Source organism: Carassius auratus, unplaced genomic scaffold, assembly GCF_003368295.1.
Source record: "Carassius auratus strain Wakin unplaced genomic scaffold, ASM336829v1 scaf_tig00214720, whole genome shotgun sequence".
NCBI lineage: Eukaryota > Metazoa > Chordata > Actinopteri > Cypriniformes > Cyprinidae > Carassius > Carassius auratus.
This window is the reverse complement of record NW_020527781.1, coordinates 50,269-74,636: the sequence shown is the minus strand read 5'-3', so window position 1 is coordinate 74,636 and position 24,368 is coordinate 50,269. Positions and strand designations below refer to the sequence as shown.

At 39.2% G+C, this 24,368-nt stretch overlaps 1 pseudogene; it reads left to right on the top strand.

Moving 5' to 3' along the window:
• The first annotated feature begins 1,782 nt into the window (after positions 1 to 1,782).
• Positions 1,783 to 19,789, top strand: LOC113092873 (tripartite motif-containing protein 35-like; annotated as a pseudogene).
• The last annotated feature ends 4,579 nt before the right edge of the window (positions 19,790 to 24,368 follow it).

Below are 24,368 nucleotides of genomic sequence, written 5' to 3'. Positions count from 1 at the left end.
TTCTCCAGCTGTGATCCTTGGAGAGTCTATAGCTACTCAAACTCTCCTCCTCACCATGCATTAGGACGATATATACACTTTTAACATACAAGGCACTTCATGGGACTGCACCTGAGTATCTTTGTGAACTCATCAGTCCTTATATTCCAACACGCTCTCTTCGCTCTACTAACTCTCTTTCACTTCACCAGCCATCATGTAAGCTAAAGACCATGGGGGAAAGAGCCTTTTCATATAAAGCCCCTAAGCTATGGAATGTACTTCCTCTGCACGTCAGAAATGCACCAACGTTGGGTGATTTTAAAAAGTTGATTAAGTCACATTTATTCAAGACTGTCTTTCTTTAATGAATTGTTGTATTGCTTTTGGTGTTTTGTTTTATTTTATTTATTACTTTTTTACTGTAGCACTTTGGGTTTAAGAAAAGCGCATTACAAATAAAATGTATTATTATTATTATTATTATGTCCTCTTCCAGGCAATTTTGTAACATTTTATGTTGATTGGAAATTCTTAATTATTGCCCTGATAGTGGAAATGGGAATTTTCACTGCTCTTGCACTTTTCTTAAAGTTATTTCACCAATTTGTGAAGCTCAATTATATTTTGCCGCACATCAGAAATATGTTCTTTGGTTTTTCTGATTGTGATGGATGATTAAGGGAATTTGGGCTTTGTTTTCCCTCTTCTTTATATTTCTGTGAAACAGGAAGCCATGGCTGGATAATTTCATGTTTATAATCACGCTTGAGTGCTCAAAATTGTGAATATGAATGGGAATATACTTCAGAGATTTATTTCATAATGATATTTCCCCCCATTTTTAATTCTTATTATCCAATGAAAGGATACATTTTTTGTGAATTTTTAAAATAGAAGATCAAAAGGATTAACAATGCAGATAAATTTTTACAGCCTTCTTTGATCATATTTACCAAGGGTGCCAATATTTTTGACCATGACTGTATGAACACAAACTCACTTAAATGTCTTTCAGTTTTTACAAACACCTGGCATACAGAAATGTTGTCAGATGGTGCTGGGGTCCCTGTGCAGACACAACCTGTGGAGTTACACATATTAAAAAGCAGTTCCCAAATTAAACTGAAAACTAAACTGGTTTCTTACCCACTCCGCTTGAGTAATATAAAACTTTTTAAATGTTTATAAAACTGTGTGACTGTTTGGAATGTAATTGTGTTGTCTTACTTGTAACATGTTTTAAAAAATAAAAAAATATCTTACAAACATAATTTGTTCACTTACTGACCTGAGGTCTTTCAAAGTCATCTACTATATTTATGAATGGTAACACTTTAAAAAAAACATTTAATTAGTTAACATAACTTAAAATATTAACTAACAAAGCTAAGAATAAACAAAACATTTTATAACGGTATATAATAATCTTTAACGTTTCAATGCAAGTTAATTTTAAATACAGTTTGTTAAAATCTCACATGAAGAAGTCCTGATGTTTCTGTCTGACTTGTTTAAACACACTCATGTGATCATAAACTCCACCCTCTTAAAGCTCTTACCAGGAAGAGACTGATGTATTATTTCTCCCTTCTGTCGCACTGACTTATCTTCTCTACTGGCAAAAGCAATAAAGAACCAGCCATCACTGAAGAACCGAAGAAACACTTTAAAGAAGAATCTTTGTGAAGTTTGTTTCTGAATAGATAGTAGATCTTTGTGATTCTCTTGTGGATTTTTCTTCAAAACTGTAGTTAAGAAAGTGAAAGTAAAGTTTAGATCGCTGGAGCTCAAAGAGTGAAAATGGCTTCTCTATCTGAAGATAGTTTTTCTTGTCCTGTTTGTCAGGAAATCTTTAAGAATCCTGTTCTGTTATCATGTAGTCACAATGTCTGTAAAGAGTGTCTTCAGGAGTTCTGGAGAACCAAGAGAACTCAGGAGTGTCCCATCTGCAGTAGAAGATCCTCAAGAGATGATCCTAAATTTAATCTTGTGTTAAAAAACATGTGTGAGTTGTTCCTGAAGGAGAGAAATGAGAGGCGTTCATCAGGATTTGAGGAGATCTGCAGTTTACACAGTGAGAAACTTAAACTCTTCTGTCTGGAGGACAAACAGCCGGTGTGTGTAGGGTGTATGAATTCAGGAAAACATTACAATCACAAATTCAGACCCATCGATGAATTGGTTTCATCATATAAGGTGAGAGAAACTGCTTTTAACCAGCTTCATGTTGTTTTAAAAGTCCTGTTTAAGTGTTGATTTGATTAATCTGAGCTGGTTGTGTTTATTTTAGCTGAACTTCATTATCAAAGTTTCATAGATTTGGAGAATCAGTAACTATGGGAGCAAATAGATTTTCACTAGGGTTGAGTATCATTTGAATTTTAGCAATTCTTCCGAATCCGATTCTGCTGTTATTGATTCCCAGTTTCGATACCAACGTGGTTTGAAAGAAAAAAAGTAAAACATTAAGATTTCTTATCTATTCTGTGTCTCTTTTCGCAAAACATGTAATCGCCGGAGTGTCTATTTACAATAGGTGCAAATAGCCCACCTTGTTGGCCGAGGCTATTTACAGTAGTTCCACCCACCAACGTGTGAATCGGCTGGTCAGTATTACAAAAGACAGTGCCAATAATCAGCTCCAGTGGTGGAGTTGCTTTTCAAATTTCAAATCGCATCAGAAAAGCATTTATTTTCAATAAAATGAAGGAAATAATCAAAAAGTTTAAAATTAATTATTGGGGAGGGTCAGGGTAGGTATAGGCAGGGCTTTATTGTGCCACTAAGGTGGCATCAATTTAACAATTTGAATTAAAATGAAAATTTACAATCGATAAGTTATTATTGCATACTATTTTTATAATGTATTAGAATACTGAGGTGCAAATAATTGCCATTATTTCTAATAAAGAGTGTAAATAGCAGAAAATCCTTCTGTGTCAACATAGTGAAAATATAACATAACAGTGTAAATTGAAGCTACAGCTATTTTCTGTTAGCATCTATCTATTGTTCGGTTTCTGCTTATAGTGTACATAGACTTATTACATAATCCATCTGTATAGTATGTTCATAGTACACCTACTGTATATCATGCTGATAGTATTTAAAATCTGTCAAGTATGTCCATAGTACAGCCTTATCTGTATATTAATTGTACATTTGTAACATATTGTAGACACTGTATCTTGTAGTTACTGCTTATTGCACTTCTGGTTAGATGATTAATGCATAATTAACCAAATTCTGAGTGACAGGAAATACTACTATTAGAGAATGCCACTAGTGTTATCGTAGTTCGCTGATAGTAATGTAGGGTGAAAGATTTGTCCCAGTTCATGTTTCGGTCTACAAAGCTGAAGTGTGCTGTCATGTAGGCTTTTGTGGTAATGTCCACTGTGTAACGTCTGACTGTTTAGCTGTCGCCGCCTCGGATCAGCTGCTTGCCTTGACCCGTGTGGAGTGGCCCGCACAGAGCTCAGCCATAGGCAGGAGGGGCCGCCCCGTATGAGCCTCTTAAAGGGTTAGTTCGCCCAAAAATGAAAATTATGTCATTAATAACTCACCATTACGCTGTTCCAAACATGTAAGGCCTCCTTTAATCTTCGGAACACAGTTTAAGATATTTTAGATTTAGTCCAACAGCTCTCAGTCCCTCCATTGAAGTTGTGTGTACGGTATACTGTCCATGTCCAGAAAGGTAAGAAAAACATCATCAAAGTAGTCCATGTGACATCAGAGGGTCCATTGGAATTTTTTGAAGCATCGAAAATACATTTTGGTCCAAAAATAGCAAAAACGACGACTTTATTCAGCATTGTCTGTCGAGTCAGTCTATTGTTCGTTATCTGGCTCGGCTCGGTGTTTATCACAGCAGTTCAGTCAATGTACTGTTTGAGTAAATGAATTACTCCGGGATATTGGTTTGTTTGAACTCAGAGGGAGTGTCAGCCACATTAAAAAAGTGAACAGCTTAAGTAATTTGTGGATTAATGCGTATTAGAGATGCGAACCGTTTAAAACGATTCAGTTCAATTTGGTGAACTGAATGATTCGTTCGCAGAGATGTATAAAGTACTAGAGAACCATACTTGAGTAAAAGTACAAGTGCTCTATCAAAAAAGTGACTTGAGTAGAAGTAGAAGTGCTCTTTAAGCACCACACTTAAGTAGAAGTACTAAAGTATTCAACATTTTTTGTACTTAAGTATTGCAAGTAGTCTATTTTAAAATGTACTACTCAAGTACTGAAAGTAAAAGTAGAAGTATTGTGTTATGTAGCTATTAAAGAAAATAGTCAAAAGTTTGAACATATTGTTTTTACTATTTCAAATGATTAACCTAAATGACAATCACAATTCCTTTGACTGTAACTTCTTGTAAACAAAAAACAGTTACTAGGGTTAGTTAGCCCAATTTGCAAAATTATGTCATTAATACCTTACCCTCATGTTGTTTCAAACCCGTAAGACATCAGAGGGTCATTTAGAATTTTTTGAAGCATCGAAAATACATTTTGGTCCAAAAATAGCAAAAAACTACGACTTTATTCAGCATTGTCTTCTCTTCCATGTCTGTTGTAAGACAGTTAAAAACAAAGCAGTTTGTGATATCTGGTTCGCGAACGAATCATTCGATGTAACCGGATCTTTTTGAAACAGTCCACCAAACCGAACTGAATCGTTTTAAACAGTTTGCGTCTCCAATACGCATTAATCCACAGATGAATTAAGCTGTTAACTTGTTTAATGTGTCTGACACTCCCTCTGAGTTAAAACAAACCAATATCCCGGAGTAATTCATTGACTCAAACAGTACACTGACTGAACTGATGTGAAGAGAGAACTGAAGATGAACACAGAGCCGAGCCAGATAATGACTCGTTCACGAGTCAAGAACCGTTTCTGTCGGACGCGTCCGATTCATGAACCGAGGAGCTGATGATACTGCGCATGTGTGATTTAGCGTGAAGCAAACCGACACACAGAGCGTCTGGAACCGAACTGATTCTTTTGGTGATTGATTCTGAACTGATTCTGTGTTAATGTTATGAGCCCATGTGCAGTCAACGCCAATGACGCCATTGCATCGAGCGCAAAAGAATCGGTGAACTGTTTTCTTCAACTGGTTTATTGAATCGAACTGTCAGAAAGAACTAACGTTACTGGTCATCCGAAAACCGATGCAACCGGTTCTTGACTCGTGAACGAGTAATTATCTGGCTCGGCTCGGTGTTCATCTCTCTCTTCACAGCAGTTCAGTCAGCACGCGCAGTCTCGCTTGATTCGCTCAATGATGTGCCAGCTTCATCAAACCTGCCATCTACAGTTCTGGCAGTGGTTTGTAATGGAATGATTCGTAACCTTTTTATAATTGTAACGAGTAACGATGCAGCACATAAGAAAAATATCGGAGTAAAAGTATTAAACTCAGCGAAAATATGTACTGAAGTAAAAGTGGAAGTAGGAGAAAAAAATAATACTCTAGTAAAGTACAGATACCGCCTTTTAGTACTTAAGTACAGTAGTGAAGTAGTTCTACTTCGTTACTATACATCTCTGTTCGTTCGCGAACCGGATGTCCAGACTGCTTTGATTTGAACTCTTTCTCACAACAGACACGGAAGAGAAGACAATGCTGAATAAAGTTGTTGTTTTTGCCATTTTTGGACCAAAATGTATTTTCGATGCTTCAAAAAATTCTAACCGACCATCTGATGTCACATGGACTACTTTGATGATGTTTTTCTTACCTTTCTGGACATGGACAGTAGACCATACACACAGCTTCAATGGAGGGACTGAGAGCTGTTGGACTAAATCTAAAATATCTTAAACTGTGTTCCGAAGATAAAAGGAGGTCTTACATGTTTGGAACAGCATAAGGGTGAGTTATTAATGACATAATTTTCATTTTTGGGCGAACTAACCCTTTAACACGGGTCGACATCACGTTATTTACGCTGTTGGACTAAATCTAAAATATCTTAAACTGTGTTCCGAAGATAAAAGGAGGTCTTACATGTTTGGAACAGCATAAGGGTGAGTTTGCACGGGTCGACATCACGTTATTTACACAAACTGCAACAATACAGTTTGAGATTTAGATACAGAACATTCAACATAGTAAAACTCAATGGGTAGATAATTTTATTGGTTGGACAGTAACTATTTACTACTTCATCACTTGTACTTGTATCTGTACTTTATGATAGTCTTTTTATCGTATTTTGAGAAACCTACTACATTGCAAAGCATAATATTGCACTCTTTACTCCACTACACTGCAGTAAAATGAATTTAGAATGTCTCTCCCTCTTTCTGATATTTCATAATTTCAGACTGAGCTCTCACATAAGCTCTATCATTAGACCCATCTGTCCTTAATAGCCATTTTGAGCAGTAGGAATTAAACATTAAATTGCATAAACATTTATAATTTGAGTTTCATTGCGCATTACCATGTAATGTTCATTGAGCTACATGCCCTGTGTAAACGCATCGGTTCTGCATGCTTGAGAATAATTGGGTAGCAAACAACCAACAGACAACAGACTTGCTATAAAGTTTTACATTGAAAGTGAACTTTCCAGTGCTGTTTTGTACACTTTATTTCACAACAACAACTTACCAGCAGACTCCATCATCTACTCCAGCAGAGAGGTGGTCATACCGATTCCGCCACTTCATCTCAAACTCGCCGGTCTGTGTTCATAGATGTCCATCACATTGAACAACTTCCAGTTCTTTCTGATTACACCACTCCGTTGTGGTCTCTCACCTTACGGTAGTTGCTCCACAGCTTCTTGCATTTAATACGGCACTGCTCAGATGTCTGCTGGAAGCCATTCTCTAAGAAACATGGTGAAAAACCTTTTTGTTTCTCACCATGCCATTAAGTTCTCTTTGCACTCTTTCTTCACCAGTGATACCTAGCAAGGTTTGCACCTCTCAGGTTGACCATTGCTGCACGACAACATTGTATTATTACGGTGTTGTGTTTCGGTTGTATATTTAAAAAGGGCACTTCCTATGTTGTCCTTCTCCTGTAGCACGTGCAAGTGACGATTCTCTGTAAACCAATCAGCATTCTTCAGTGATTCTAGCTCCACCCTTTAGGTACCATACCATTGTGCTAGGTAACCTTACAAAAGGGTCCCAAAAAGTGGTACAGTACGGCTCGCTATTTTGGTACCATTCACAACTTCTAACAGTGGAAACGGAAAACATTGAGTACTGTACTGCTCAGTGGAAACGAGCTATAACTATACACATATTAAAGAACACACGCAGCAAATTAAAATTTTACAAGAAGTATCCGATTCCTGTTCTTGAGTATCCGATTCTGGAATCAGAATTAATTTTCGATTCCCAACCCTAATTATCACACAGGCCCAGCTGGTATTGGAAAACTTTTTACATTTTACATTACTTTTTACTTAACATTGTCATTTATAAACTGTGCTTTGTGTTCACTTGTGTTAGCTTTGTTGTATTGCAGGTTTTAAATTCTGAATTAATTTAGTATGAGAGGTTCACAAAAACAGAAGAAATCAGGATGGGGCAAATACTTTTGCACTGCATTATATGATCATATCACTGTATCATCTTCTCTTCTCTTTTCACTATAATCTGGTGTTTTATGGGGTTTTATTTTGTTTAATTCTAGGAGGAGCTTAATACAGCACTGCAATCATTACAAGAAAAACTGAAACACAATGAAAACATTAAAGGAAATTTTGAGAAAACAGTTGAACACATCAAGGTGAGGAAACAATCCAGAGTCATTTTCTTTACATCTGTAGATCACTATATACAGTTATGATCTGATATATTTAATATTTGTGTAAATTACAATCATCAGTCTGCTTCTGGATGCGTTATATGTTTCTCTCAGATCTGAATGATGTAATGTGTTGATGTGTGTTAATGGAGATGATTGAAGTGAATGTGGTTTGATTTCAGTCTCAAGCTGAGCACACAGCAAACAGCAGTTTGAAAAGCTTCATCAGTTTCTCAGAGATGAAGAAGAAGCTACAATCACTGCACTGAGGGAGGAAGAGGAGCAGAAGAAGCAGATGATGAAAGAGAAGCTGGAGGAGATCAAAAGACACATCTCAGCACTTTCACACTCAATCAAAGACACAGAGGAGATGATGAAAGCCAGTGACGTCTGCTTTCTGAAGGTCTGATTTCAGATGATTGATTGATTGATTAATTGATTGATTGATTGTTGATGATCAATTATGTGTTTGTTTTGCAGGAGTTTCCAGTCTCAATGGAAAGGTATGTCATCTGCTGCTGTCTCTGGTCTCTCTGCTTCAGATCCAAAGACACTTCAGTTCTGATCCTGAATTTTCTTCTAGAGTCAAGATCTTATCACAGCCGGATCCACAGACTCCTTCTGGAGCTTTGATTGATGTGTCATGTTACTTGGGCAACCTGCCCTTCAGAGTCTGGAATAAGATGCGGGACATTGTCCACAATAGTGAGTCTGACTGCAGAAGATCTGATATACATACACACACACTGGAAATTATGCAATATTGACAGATTTCAGCATTAATCTACTGCACCAAAATCAGCAGCTCACTTTTAGAATTAATCAATCCCACAATTTGGTGCGCTTGACTTTAATTTTCAGTCTCACGAAAGACACAGAGGTGTGATTTCAGCAGTTTATAAAGCTCTTTATTTGATCAGACGGACAGAAACATTTTTGCAGAAAAGGAGTTTTATTTCTCATATGATTACTGCTGTTTATATACTACTCTTTTAATATTTTGTATATACTACTCTATTAATATTTTGAATTAGGTTTTTTAATTTGTTTAAATAATTTTGTAGGTTTTTGTAATTTTTATTACTGTAAAAAGTCTAATTAGCTTAATTGGTAATATGTGTAATTATATATAATTTTATTTCAGTTTTAGTCATTTTAATACTTCAGATGAATTTATTTTGTTTAGAGTAGTTGCCAAAACAACTTTTCTAAACATTTAATTATTCTTTTTTTAATCTAATGTTTATAATTAATTTTAAGCTTTGTTTTAATTACTGTATAATTATACCATTGAATAATTTTAGTTGTAGTTTTTGTTAATATCAGCAAGCTCATGTAAGGTCCACAGGCGGTACCCAATGGTGGCTGAAGGTTAACTGCGTGTTTGTTCTTTTCAGTGAACAAAGTTATTTGATTTTAAGTTTTTAAATTCATCTCTAATCTGACTCCATTTTATTTGTCCAGTCTAGGCTACTAGACGAAGGTAATTGACTAATACTTTAGACAGCGACTCCTATGCTTGCTCTTTCTGAAAGTATATTTGTTTACTCCCCGTAGATCTGTACCTACTTAAAGCAACATTATCTCTAGTCAGAGGTGGTTAGAGACCACTACAAAAATATAAGCCATATAAGCGACCAACATTACTTTCCCTGACAGTAGTTTTGGTATGGTCATGCCATGGTTTCCCCATGTACGTACACTTAGCTAAAGTTATCCTTTACGGAAATTCCCTGTAAGCCCTTACAGTCAGGTAAATATGTATTATGCCAATTGCATAGCCAATTCAAAGATATCAAATCAAATCAATAAAAAATATCAGATTCTCAAAGATAAATCTAAGAATAAAAGATGCATACTTGATCTCAGAACAATACATAGTATAGAGTATACAAACTCATTTGGCTCCAGAAGAGGCCTGATCTTCTTGCCAGATCTTCTTTAAGTCCCAAAATAAGACAAACATCCCCCAAAATGGAGAAAGGAACTAACAATTGGAATTTGCATTAATCAAGTCCAAGACAGAGTATACAGCTATACAGCTTTTGGGATGTGACAATAAGGTAAAGGGGAACTTTCAACAAAATCTCACTGTACAATACCACCCTGTTACCAGGGAACTAACAATTACCCACAAAGGAGCACACAAGTTCACTAGTGCAAAAAGGGACCAAATCGTGGATATCAAAAATACAAACCTTTATTTAACCCTCTGGAGTACAAGGGTATTTTGGGGGCCTTGAGAAGTTTTGTCATGCCCTGACATTTGTGCTTTCTTCAGTTTCTTATAAATATCTAAATGGCTAAAGTCTAGTCTCACAAACTGGGCTATAATAATATGTGAGCAGCATGTATGTACATGATTGTGTTTTTGAGAGAAAAAAATTATGCGTGGTTAGTGAAACTAAAATTGTTAAAACACTTGAGTAAGGCAATAAAACACATACAGAACATTGGTTCCCAGGATTTTTGAGAACTGGAGCTTGGATTGGGAGGTCATTCCACCAGCTGGGCACAGTCCAGGAAAAGGTCAGTGAGAGTGATTTTGAACTTCTTTGGATGGCACCACAAGGCGTTGTTCACTTGCAGAGCGCAAACTTCTGGAGGGCACATAAGATTTAACCAGTGAGTTTAGGTATGTTGGTGCCGTGCCAGTGGTCATCTTGTAGGCAAGCACCAGTACCTTGAATTTGATGCGAGCGGCTACTGGTAGCCAGTGTTACCTGATGAGGAGAGGAGTAACGTGAGCTTTTTTGGCTCATTGAAGACAACCCTCGCTGCTGCATTCTGGATCAGTTGCAGAGGCTTGACAGTACATGCAGGAAGGCCTGCCAGGAGAGCATTACAATAGTCATATCTGGAGAGAACAAGAGCTTGGACAAGAAGTTGGGTGGCTTGCTCTGACAGGAAGAGCCTAATCTTCCTAATGTTGTATAAGGCAAACCTGCAGGACCGGGTCGTTGTAGCAATGTGGTCTATGAAGCTTAACTGATGATCCATCACAACTCCTAGGATTCTGGCTGTACTTGAAGGAGTAATGGTTGATGAACCCAGCTGTATAGAGAAGTTGTGTTGAAGCAATGGGTTAGCTGGAATCACCAGGAGTTCTGTCTTCGTAAGGTTAAGATGAAGGTGATGGTCATTCATCCAGCTAGAAATGTCACTCAGACAGGCTGAAATGCGAGCAGCTACCGTCGGCTCATCTGGTTGGAATGAGAAGTAGAGTTGGGTGTCATCAGCGTAGCAGTGATAAGAAAAGCCATGCTTCTGAATGACAGATCCTAAGGACGTCATGTAGATGGAGAAGAGAAGTGGTCCAATTACTGAGCCTTAAGGAACCCCAGTAGCAAGGTGTTGTGACTTAGAAACATCTCCCCGCCAAGACACACTGAAGGATCTGTCAGAGAGGTAGGACTTAACCCACAGGAGTGCTGTTCCAGAGATGCCCATCTTTCTGAGCATGGACAGGAGAATCTGGTGATTAACAGTGTCAAAAGCAGCAGACAGGTCTAGTAAGAGGAGTACTGAGGATTTTGAAGCTGCTCTTGCAAGTCGCAGGGCTTCAGTAACCGAGAGCAGAGCAGTCTCAGTTAAATGGCCACTTTTGAAGCCAGATTGGTTGCTGTCCAGGAGGTTGTTCTGTACAAGGAACATACAAAGCTGGTTGAACACATCTCACTCAAGTGTCTTTGCAATGAATGGAATAAGGGATACTGGTCTGTAGTTTTCAAGAAGCGCTGGATTTAGAGATGGTTTCTTGAGATGGCTTCTCCTTCTTGGGGAGAAGGAGGAGAAAGAGTATGTGTCGGTCATTGTGAAGTTGTCCTCAGTCTGCGAAGTGGAGAATTGGTCACTGATACATTACATTTATTCATTTTATTCATTTAGCTGACGCTTTTATCCAAAGCGACTTACAATTGCTATATATGTCAGAGGTCACACGCCTCTGGAGCAACTTTGGGTTAAGTGTCTTGCTCAGGGACACATTGGTGTCTCACAGTGGATTCGAACCCGGGTCTCTCACACCAAAGGCATGTGTCTTATCCACTGCGCCAACACCACCCTAAAACAGCCACTATTTTTGGGCAATACAGGGCAGTGTAATTTTATTTACATTTATCTGACGCTTTTTATCCAAAGCGACTTACAATTGCTATATATGTCAGAGGTCGCACGCCTCTGGAGCAACTAGGGGTTAAGTGTCTTGCTCAGGGACACATTGGTGTCTCACAGTGGATTCGATCCCGGGTCTCCCACACCACAGACGTGTGTCTTATCCACTGCGCTAACACTGATGGTTCTTGTCTTATTTGTGAAGAAAACCGCAAAGTCATCCGCTGTAAGAGTCGATGGAGGAGGTGGTGGTGGTGGATTAAGAAGAGAAGAGAAAGTCTTGAAGAGTGTCCGAGCATCACAACCGCTGTTCATTTTGTTGTGGTAGTAGGTAGTAACATGCACCGGGAACAAGTCTGACTTACAGCCGGCAATGCAAACCAAGCTCCTGCTACGGTCATACAGGGACCAGACAGCCCTTAACAAAAAGGCCCCGTACCCCATACTCCCGGGGCACCCCCTACAGGACCCCATACTCCCGGGGCACCCCCATAGGAGGCCGCGAGGGACATGGTTGAATGCCTTCTCCAGATCCACAAAACACATGTGTACTGGTTGGGCAAACTGCCATGATCCCTCCAACACCCTAGTAAGGGTATGAAGCTGGTCCAGCGTTCCACGACCGGGACGAAAACCACATTGTTCCTACTGAATCCTAGGTTCGACTATCGGCCGAATTCTCCTCTCCAGTACTCTGGCATAGACTTTCCCAGGAAGGCTGAGGAGTGTGATTCCTCTGAAGTTGGAACACACCCTCCGGTCCCCTTTCTTGACAAGAGGGACTACCACCCCAGTCTGCCATTGCAGAGGCACTGTCCCCAACCGCCACTCGATGCTGCAGAGACGTGTCAGCCAAGACAGCCCCACAACATCCAGGGACTTGAGGGACCCAGGGCGGATCACATCCACCCCTGGTGCCTTGCCACCAAGAAGCTTCTTAACTACCTCGGTGACTTCAGCTTGGGTGATGGACAAGTCCATCTCTGAACCCTCAGCCTTTGCTTCCTCCACGAAAGGCATGTCAGTGGGATAGAGGAGATCCTCAAAGTATTCCTTCCACCATCCAATGATACCCCCAGTTGAGGTCAACGGTTGCCCACCTCTACTGTAAACAGTGTTGGCAGGGCACTGCTTCCCCTTCCTTAGGCGCCGTATAGTTTGACAGAATCTCTTCAAGGCCAACCAATAGCCTTTCTCCATGGCCTCACCAAACTCCTCCCAGACCCAAGTTTTTGCCTCCACAACCACCCGAGCTGCAGCCTGCTTGGCCTGCCGGTACCCATCAGCTGCCTCAGGAGTCCTACAAGCCAGCCAGGCCTGATAGGACTCCTTCTTCAGCTTGACACCATCCCTTACTTCCGGTGTCCACCACCGGGTTCAGGGATTGCCGCCTCGACAGGGACCAGAGACCTTACGGCCACAGCTCCGGGTGGCTGCATTGACAATGGAGGTGGTGAGTATGGTTCACTTGGACTCAATGTCTCCAGCCTCCTTCGGAATCTGGTCAAAGCTCTGCCGGAGGAGGGAATTGAAAATCTCTCTGACAGGGGGCTCAGCCAAACATTCCCAACAGACCCTCACAATACGTTTGGGTCCACCAGGTCTGTCCAGCTTCCTCCCCCGCCATCGGATCCAACTCACCACCAGGTGGTGATCGGTTGACAGCTCTGCCCCTCTCTTTACCGGGTGTCCAAGACATACTGCCAGAAGGTAAAAGGAAGTGACCACAAAGTCGATAATTGCCTGCCTAGGGTGTCCTGGACCCAGGTGTACTGATGGACACCCTTATGCTTTAACATGGTGTTCATTATGGGCAAACTGTGACTTGCACAATAGTCCAAAAAAGAACACCACTCGGGGTTCAGATCAGAGGAGCCATTCCTCCCAATCACACCCCTCCAGGTATCACTGTCACTGCCCACTTGAGCGTTGAAGTCCCCCAGTAGAACGACGGAGTCCCCGGTTGGAGCACTTTCCAGCACCCCTCCCAGAGACGGCAGGAAGGCCGGGTCCCTACACTGCCATTTGGCCCGTAAGCACAGGGAAGCGACCCTTTTGTTCACCAGGGTAAACTCCAACATATGGCGGCTTAGCTGGGGAGCTATGAGCAACCCCACACCAGCCCGCCGCCTCTTACCGCTGGCAACTCCAGAGTAGTAGAGAATCCAGCCTCTCTCAATGGGGGTGGTTCCAGAACCCAAGCTATGTGTGGAGATGAGCCCAATCTCAAGTCGGTACCTCTCAACCTCCCGCAAAAGCTCAGGCTTCTTCCCCGCCAGTGAGGTGACATTCCACATCCCTAAGGCAAGTTTCCTTGTCCAGTGATCAGGTCGTCGTGACCCCTGCCTTCGACCGCTGCCCGATCCAAATTGCACCTGCCCCTTATGATTCCTCCCGCAGATGGTGGGTTATCATCGAGATGAACAAAACCAAAAATGTTTAACATGTCCCTGAGGATGTTGTTCACTAATGTTTGAAAAACAGCAGGTGCGTTAACTAATCTGAAGGGTAGGACACAATATTCTAAATGCCCTAGGAGGGTATTAAATGCTTCCACTCGTGCCCCTCCTTTATCCGGACTAGGTGGTAAGCATTATGAAGGTCTAGTTTAATGAAGACTTTAGCCCCTGCAGGATCTCGAAGGCGGATGACATGTGAGGCAGAGGATAACGGTTAATCTGGGGGTTATGCTCAACTAACCAGGGATGTCCTAAAACCATGGGAGTATAGGGAAAATGAAAAATAAGAAAATAAATAGTCTCTTGATGATTGCCAGAAATGGTGAGATTCACCGGAACCAAAGGTCTAGTTTAGTGAAGAGTTTAGCCCCCTGCAGGTTATCAAAGGCGGGTGTCAAATGGCAAACATAATGCAAGTGGAACGAAACTGCTCGTTATTGTGTGGTTGACGGACCGTTTATCAGTTTGGACCAGTGCAGCGCGAGCCGATCGTGATCATGCGACGCTGTTACTACACAGCGCTGATAAGAGATCCAGTAAAGAAAGCATTTGAATTTGCCACAGAAGTAATAACATCGCTGCGAGATCTAGAGAGAAACATTCACATTTATCCGTTATTAACGGATCATACAGCGCGTGGAAACCAGGAAGAAACATTGTGCCGTGAATGAACTATCCAGTGTCCAGATCTGCAACATTCACCATGGATTTACTGTAGTAACACTAACCGAACCATGAAAGTTTGGGAGGAATAGTAGGCTATAATGCCTTCAAGTAACATTTTGTCAGTTTTATTTTGACATGAATACAATTGCTGCCCTTAAATGTTAATCTGAAATAAAATAAACCTTGGTTTATATACTACTACAATTACATTTTTTTCCAAGAAGCTGTTTTGTTTTACATGCTCATAAGAAAAATCAATTATAGCTCCAGAATTACTCAAAGAAAAAAATATCACACTTTATTATGTTAGTTTTAATATAAAAAAAAAAGAAATCAAGGAAATTTCTCTGGCATTTCTTTCTTTTTGCTGTATCAAAACCGTACCGTGACACAAGTGCATCGAACCGAACCGTGAATTTTGTGAACCGTTACACCCCTGTGTGTATTTATATATACAAAATAATTATACACAGTACACACATATATATTATGCAAACACAAACTTTGATATTGGATGCGATTAATTTTTTCCCAGCACTAATATATATATATATATATATATATATATATATATATATGGGGGGGGGGGGGGGGGGGTCACGGATTGTTAAATATGTACATAGGGGGGGCCCCCAAGGAAAAAGGTTGGGAACCACTGCCCTAAAGTGACATGGTCAGTTCACTTAGTTTTGTCATGGCCACGAGATATTCATTTGAGGGAACGTCATATTAACTTGTGGTAACGTCATATTATGTGGTGGCCACAAGATCATTTTGTCGAGGTAACGACATCCTTATGTCGCGGCCTCTAAATCCCATGTTGAGGGAACGACATATTTTTCTCGTGGCCTCAAGTTTAACGCGTTAATGTTTTATTTTGAAATTATTATATTATTTTTAATATAAATTATTACATTATTAAATTATTATATTAACCATAGACCTTGGTTACCGGGCTGTATTACATGTGATCGTCAGAATTCAAATTAATCAAATGCATAAAACATTTTTATCCATTCTACAGTCTTGTAAGTCCATTAACTGATCGTCTTTTTCCCATAATTTTTTGTTTATTAAGTAGGGATGCACCGAATCCAGATTTTTGGGGTTCGGCCGAATACAGAATCCACTGTTTAAGAATCCGAAACCGAATACCAAATCCTACTCGCATCCTTATTCCATTATCACAGTAAAACACACTAATGAAGTAAACAACGTCCACAGCAATGTATTTTTCATTGTATTTTATTTTAACTGTAAAAAAAAAAAAAAAAAAGAATAGGCAAAATTATGCCACTTTTTTGACAATTACCAAGCTTATGCTTAAACAACCAAAACCTTTCAATAAAAGTGCAGCAATGCAAAGTGAAGTGTTTTTCTTTTCTTTTTAAAAATCAGAATATGTTTGGTGACTTCAATGAAATTAATGTAATTGAACATTAACTCAATAAACATAGATAGTAGGCTATTTAGTTTTCGTTTATAACAGTAGGATAGGCTACGATTAGAACAGTAGCCAAATATTACGGAAAATATTATTGAAGATCACACACATCTCCTGCATCATAATTAAATTAACGTAAAACCTCTAATGTTTCACATGAAATGAGTTTAATAAAAAAAAAAAAAAAAACAAGACGCTCTGCATTAACAGGTGACAACCGGTTGCGAGTGTGGGAACGAATGTCCCCAGCAGTACTGAAAAGTCTTTGACTGGGCACAAAGGTAGATTTTTGCCATTTTTGCCAGCAGTGGAAATCGCGGTTCGGTTTGTCTTCCACCACTGAAGAGGATCCTCTCTAAGAAGAATCAAAGGCTCACCGGAAAAACGCTTAGCTTCACGTCAGCACCCGATGTGACTGGCTGGCTCTGTATTGCTACGGTATAAATCGTCCCAGCCGCTCAAGATTCCTGAACAGTTTAGTTTAGAGCGAACTGTCGGGCCTTGTTCCTCCTCATATAAACACCTTCACGCAATCAACGGCCGCGTGATGTCGACCAGCAAGCCTAGTGTTCGGTTCGGTGAAATAAAACCCTGAGGTTCGGCCGAAACCGGACCCCGTCTAAAAGCCCAGTATTCGGCCGAATCCGAATGCGAATCCTGGAATCGGTGCATCCCTAATATTAAGCTATTATTATTATTATTATTATTATTATTTTTGTTATTATATTATTATTGGTTATATTTTTATATTCATTTATATTCCCTTGATTTGTCTTGATTTTAATTGGTTTACTTAACATTTTTTATACATTTTTAAATAATAGCCTATTATAAATTTTATTTCTGCTAATGTAAAGAGAAAGTAATAATAATAATAATATACAAAGATGGGAAAAACTTGATCAGTTAGCATAAGACTGTAGGATAGATAAAGGTGTTTTCTTGTAGGTCTAATTTATATTATGCACTTAATGTAACATTTATTTATGATAAACTTTATTTGAATGCTGACGTATGTAATACAGCCCGGTAGCCAATGCCTATGATTAATAATAATAATAATGTAATAATGATGAAATATTTCTATAATAAATAATATAATGATTTCTTAATTCAAAATAAAACATTAATGAGTACATTTGTAATAATCCTGGGATGCTATGATCACGCATAAAACTCATGGCCACAAGAAAAAATATGTCGTTATCTCAACAAAAGAAGTCGTGGACACGAGAAATGGATGTCATTCCCTCAACAACATAAGAATTACATTACCTTGCCAAAATGACCACAACATAATAGATCACGTCCCTCAAATTAATATCTCGTAGCCACAACATACTATTACATTCCCACGAGTTATTATGTCGAGGCCACAACAAAACTAAGTGAACCAACCATGTCACCTTATGGCCACTAGTTTTCTGTTTGAATTGGTTTATTTAAAAGTTTCATTCTGTATAGATATATTTTTCATATCTGTAATAAGGCAAGCATCCACAAAGTTTTGAAGTGACACGCTCAAGTTCAGAGTCCGAGAAGGCAATACTGTTCAGCTTCCACACTCCACACAAACATACACACTTTTTTCTAGACTACCATTCAATTGAGCTGCCATGTAAACTTGCTACTACATAGATATTTCAGATGATAAGCCATATTGGAGGTCGATGAATGTTAGGTGTTCAAATGGATGTCCTGCCCAATGTACTATATTACCACATAGACCAGCCGTTAATGATTTGTCCGTCACGGACTGAGTGATTTTGCCACTTAATGTGGATTATTTTTTTTCTGTGACTAAGCGCCTAATAAAATTTTGGTAATATGCATACAAACAGCCTTTTAATTAGCAGAATAATTATGGCTGACAGTAAGACATGCAAACATAAAAGAAAACCAAACTGGATGCGAGAACGTATTTTAAGGCACTACAGTATATAAATAAAGGTGACTTGACTTGACTCAATAACAGAACAAAAGAGAGTGGAAGACCACTAACAAATGAATAACCACTCTCAATAAACAATTCAAAACAATACCTAAAACAACAAACTATAAAGAATAACCAGCTCCTACCCAGAGTCCAAAACAACTAAAGGCCCTTTTATTGATCTTACTACAAAAGCTGGTTTGCAATAAACAACAAAAATAAGTAATAAAAATACACAAAACTTCCAGACTTGAATTAAACTAAACAAACACATAAATGAGGAGGTTAACACTAACCTTCACTTTATCACACAAATAAATAAAAATGAACAAAAATTATAAATTCTGTTCAAAGATAAGATTTTATAAAAGCTCCTTCTCACTATAATTTAATATCCATGACAATTCACTCTTGGTTCACTCTTGATCATTATATGAACATCAGAATAACAGCATTTGTTGATTGTGTCTCATCAGCTCCTGTGATTCTGGATCCAAACACGGCTCATCAAAATCTCATTCTGTCTGATGATCTGACCAGTGTGAGATTCATCTGGAACAATCAACCTGTTCTTGATAATCCAGAGAGATTTCACTATTATTCCTGTGTTCTGGGTTCAGAGGGTTTTAACTCAGGAACACACTGCTGGGATGTGGAGGTTAAAGAGAGTAAATACTGGAGTCTTGGAGTAACTACAGCATCAAACCAGAGGAAGGTACATGGTTTCTTCAACACTGATGTTTGGTTTGTGGAGTATGATGAGGACGAACTGTTTTTGTATGGTCAGGGTGGAATGTATAAAGGTTCTGGTGGTTTTCGTGTTGATCAAAGGTTTGATCGTGTGAGAGTGAATCTGAACTATGACAGAGGAACAGTGTCATTCTCTGATCCTGTAACTAACACACATATACAAACATTCACCACCACCTCCACTCAAATACTCTACCCATTCTTCTATAATTGTCATTTATCTTCTTCTCTGAGGATCTTAGCGATAAATAGTCAGTAATCTGTAGCTCTGGATCTTCCTGCTTTCATCTTATCTATATGTTGTTCTTGCAACAGCAGCATATCTTTAATACTCACAGCAGTGTATTGGTGTATGTATCGGCAGTAGCATTTTCCTTTACTTGCTTTGCTTTGGAGCAGCAATAATCTACAACAACAGCAATAGCCACCAGCAGCAGCAATTCAACAGAAGCGCTCGCTAAAATCTTATGAGGACTGTCATGATTGAGTGTGAGTGTGTGTGTGTTTGTGTGTGTGTAAGAGAGAGAGAGAGGGAGGGAGAGAGAGACCATGGACCACAAAACCAGTTACAAGGTTCAGTTTGTTCAAACTGACATTTATACATCATTTGAAATCCAAATAAAAATGCTTTCCATTGATGTATGGTTTGTTAGGAGGACAATATTTGAGTTTTTCTCCTAACCCTAGGGTTGTGGGTTCGAATCTCGGTCCGGCAATAACACAATTAGGTGCCCTTGAGCAAGGCATCGAACCCCCAACTGCTCCACGGGTGCCGCAGCATAAAAGGCTGCCTACTGCTCCGTGTGTGTGTGTTCACTGCTCTGTGTGTGTGCACTTTAGATGGGTTAAATGCTTTCCATTGATGTATGGTTTGTTAGAAGGACAATATTTGGCCGAGATACAACTATTTGAAAATCTGGAATCTAAGGGTGCAAAAAAAAAAAAAAAAGTAAATTGCCCAAATAAAGTCCTTAGTGATGCACATTACTAATGAAGGGTTGGTGTTAAATGCTCCATATTGACTTAAGCATTTTTATTTGGATGGGTTAAATGCAGAGGACGAATTCTGAGTATGGGTCACCATACTTGGCTGAATGTCATGTCACTAGTTATTGAAACTAAAGCTATCAACAGCGGTGGATATACCACAACAAACAATGTCAACGTCTCATTAACTTGTCATGTATCCTTGAGCATCAATTACAGTTTGATAACGACGTCTCATTCTGTTCACAAGTCAAATAATTTTCTGCTGAGGCATGGCATTGCACTCTTCTTGAAGGGCTTCCCTCAGGTCCCTGAGATTCTGGGGTGCAGAGATAAGACTCTCTACACTACTACTCAGCTGAGCCCATATGTTTTCTGTGGGATTCAGGTCTGGAGAAAGTGCAGGCCACTCTATTTGAGGTACCCAAACCTCGAGCAGCCGTTCCCTTATGATGCGACCTTGATAAGCTGGGGCATTGTCAACCATTGAAAATTAAACCAGGCCTGTGTTGCTCATGCAGAGGCACAATGACTGGATTACTTATGTTATTCAGGTAATATCGGCTTACCACAGTACCATTCACAAGGTGTAGGGCAGATCTGTATTGAATAGACACACCTGCCCAGACTTTAACACCACCACCTCCAAAGGTTCGTCTGGTTACAGTGTTGATGTCCGATGAAAGTCAATTCACATTGAGCAGAAATGATGGCCACCCACGCTGTTGGTGTCAAGTCACTTATTGATGTTTCCAACAGCGTTGGCGGCCATCATTTCTGCTTAATGTGAACTGACTTTCTTTGGAGAACAGCACTGAGGTACATTGGTTCCTTGTCCAGTGCAAGTGCTCTCTGACAATGATGCCTGTGCCTGGTGGTGTGGTCAGGTACACTTGCAGGTCGTACCGCAGGCAGACCATGCTGATACAAGCAGTTTAGAACGGTCTGACATCTCACTCGGCTGCCTCTCACCTCCCTTAAATGTGCCTGGAGTTGAGCATTGATCATCCAGTTCCACAGGGCACTGTTCACATTGAAGCGGTCCTTGGCATGGAATGTGGCCAAATTTAAATTTTCCACTTTCAATGACTTTCTGTGACTCTTTAGGTCTGTTTAGCTCTGTTGCAACCTGCTGAAAACACTCTGTGACACATTAAGCTCAGCGGCAACTTCCCTCTGAAAACATCTTGTTTGAAGCTTGAAATCGCCAGGTAATGTTGATCAATTGTTAGGTGTCATCTTGGCCTAATCAGGGCCGGCACTAGTTATAGGTAGAGGAGGTGATTGCCTAACGTCTCTCCAATACGCCAGTCCTCCAGTCAAGATGGGAAGAAATACTAGTCTCATTGTTCATTTTATATATCAAAATATTATAAACTTGTTCTATCAATCTGCGTCATTTCTGTACAGATCATTCACTACTTTATGACAAGTTATAAAGAGTGCTAGCACCGTTGATGTGCCCAAACGTGACACTTTGAATTTGCACGTACAGTGAATGACATCACATCAGGATCTGACAAATTTTTTAATGGTTCGAATAAAGGATCTCAGGTTTATCTTCTAAATTCAGCTGATGATTAGGATTACTGCTCTAATATAACACTTATAACTAACTAAATAACTTTTTTTTCTGTTTAGTAGTGATTATGTCTTTCTATTCCACTTGATTTGTGTGTGTGTGTGTGTGTGTGTGTGTGTGTGTGTGTGTATATATATATATATATATATATATATATATATATATATGATTAATGATTTATGTAGGATCATGTGACATTGAAGACTGGAGTAATGGGTCATGGCTGATGAAAATTCAGTTTTGCATCACAGAAAATAATTTTAAAGTAATGTACAATAGAAAACCATTATTTTAAATTGAAATTCCATTTTACAATTTAATTGTTTTCTTTTTTGTTTTGTTTTTTGTATTTTTGATAAAATAGGGTAATTACAGGCTTGATGTGCATAAGCGGCTCCTTTCAAAAACATTTAAAAGAGTAATGTTTCCAAATATTTGTACTGTGTGAGTAAAAATGTACTAAATTTAAAATTAAATGTTGAATAAATAAAAAGGTTAGGAATCATATTTGTTTCAAGTGCTTTTTATTGGGGGTGGGGGCCATCAAACATGAATTTGTATGGGTTAATATCAATGTAGTGTGCGTTTTGGTTTACTGTACTGTAACGGTGGTGGGCCCCAGAGAACAATTTGGGGTTAACTTTGATAAATAAATTTAATTCAACTTGTTCGGGCGCCAGACAGGTATAGGCCTGCCAAAACAAAAACCCAGGATAGCCTAAAAACCACCTGTTACATTCAATAAACTCAAATTATTCAATCTTTTGTGAACATAGCACATGGAGGTAACTAGCCACGGCGGTGCCGGCGGCACCCATACAGAGGTGCAGGTGTCTGATAGTGATGTCAAGGAGGGACAGACTGAGCCACGGCGAGAGTGTAATAGAAATGGTAAGCATGGTACTGTAGTTACATGATCAACAGGAAGGGAGTGTTAATCAGGGCGGGTGCAGGAGGATAGTGTGATGATTTAACGTTACATAAATTAATGAATATTATAATAAGATAACATAATCGTTGTCGCTATTATAAAGTCTGTCAGATTTTTACCTACTACACTAGTGTAACGATAATGAACTTTCTTGTAATCATCGGGAAGAAGGAGGCGGGAACCGGCACACAATCAAAACACTTTAATAATTCAAAATAAACAAAACAGATAAAAAGCAAACACAAATAAAAAGCAAACACATAAAATAATGTCCCAGGCCTGGTCCTCTCTTGTCCTTCACGGTCGTCACTCCAGTTTTATATCCTTCCATCTCCTACGTGGGACTCGATACTGGCGGTGGGGCGCAAGTGTAGCTCATCTCCAATCACTATACCTGGCCTCACTCCTCGTTCCCACGCCTCTCGGCCCCGCCCCACTCGCCACAACTAGCTACTCAGTCAGCTAAAGTCACAGTATATAACACATTAAACACAGTAAATAACACAGCATAAGCTATTTTTGCTGTGTTATTTATCACAGTAAATAACACAGCATAAGCTATTTTGCATTGTTTTTGTAGCTAGGTTAGCAGAGTTAACTTATTCAATTGCAACTTCGACTGACTATTTTAATGTTAACCCTTTAAAACCCATAATGGACATACGGCCCTTTTCTAGAAAACTTAAATGATGCCATTTGATTATTTTTAATTATTACTCAAAATGAAGTAGAGAGAAGTAGCTAACGCATGATATTTGGGGATTAAAACCCGCCTTGCATTTTGAAAGCTGTATATTCAACAAAGTAGATATTTTCTCATGTTTCTAATGAATTTCCAATATCATTTATATGCAATATTAACGGTGAGTGAGTAATTTGAATATCATGTATATTATTAGGATGTTTTGTGTGAGTAATTTGGTAGTATAGTTTGTTTTTCTTTTATATGGGAAGTATCTCAACAATTAGAGCTAAATGTTGTTTGGTGTCATATTAAAGAGGGGTTTGTGCTCTTTAAAACAAAGTAGCCTATACTTGCAATTGTAAACTAGTTTTTCTGCTCTCTGGTTCATTGAAAAAAAATATAGAAATTTTTAGAATTAGCAGAATTCTACATCCACATTCTATTGTGTTCTAAAGGATTAACTAGCTTTAATAACATGAAGCACATTGTCCATCTAGAAATCCTGCTCTTCAAGAATACAGGACTATATAACCAAAATGGATCCTTACTAAGTGTACTTTTAATAACTCTTCCAAATGATTGTAATCATCTCTCTCTTTGTCCTTATGTATAGTCAAGCCAGGTTGAGTTAGCAGTGGAGAAGGGCACCTTTGATCACCAGGGAGTCAGTCAAGAGAGAATGAGTACACTGGTCCACTTGCACTGGGACACTGGTCCATGGCACTTAGTTCTCAGCTTTGTAGGGGTTTTTGGGAATGGAACGGTAGATATGAATATATACAGGGACCACAAGGATGGTGTACTGGTTGGTTATGTCGGACCGATTGTGGTGGACCGGTCTGAGCAAAAATGCTAGAGCCCTTTTTTTGTCCCAGTCCAGCCCTGCCTACCCCCATTACCCTGTGTAGCTCCTCAGTAGAACATGTGGACTCTATCCGCTTCCTGGGCACCATCATCACCCAGGACCTCAAGTGCGAGTTCAAAATCAGTTCTCTAATAAGAACAGCACAGCAGAGGATGTATTTCCTGAAGCAGCTGAAGAAGTTTAACCTGCC